Source organism: Cebus imitator, unplaced genomic scaffold (genome assembly GCF_001604975.1).
Source record: "Cebus imitator isolate Cc_AM_T3 unplaced genomic scaffold, Cebus_imitator-1.0 Scaffold18, whole genome shotgun sequence".
NCBI lineage: Eukaryota > Metazoa > Chordata > Mammalia > Primates > Cebidae > Cebus > Cebus imitator.
In genome coordinates this window covers 13,161,526-13,161,938 of record NW_016107333.1, presented here as the reverse complement: position 1 = coordinate 13,161,938, position 413 = coordinate 13,161,526, and positions in this window count along the sequence as shown.

Here is a 413-nt window from a genome sequence, read left to right as displayed (position 1 = left end):
AAAGGCAACACTGTATTAGTTCCCAAACCCACTTTTAAAACATTTCTGAATAGTGACATCCCTAAGTCTGATGGTCTCTATTCTAAAGAAAGAATTGGAGATGGGAGAGCTTAGTGTTATGGGAGAACTGCCAAATTATTGCTGCTAACAATATTGATGGGAACTTATACAAAGGCTGTGGTGGTTGGGCAGGCCTAACAAGAGAGGCTGGATCACAGAATTTTTTTTTTTTTTTCTGAGACAGAGTCTCGCTCTGTCACCCAGGCTGAAGTACGGTGATGTGATCTCAGCTCACTGCAATCTCTGCCTCCCTGGTTTAAGCAATTCTCCTGCCTCAGCCTCCTGAGTAGCTGGGATTACAGGTGCCTGCCACCATACCTAGCTGATTTTTGTATTTTTAGTAGAGACAGGGT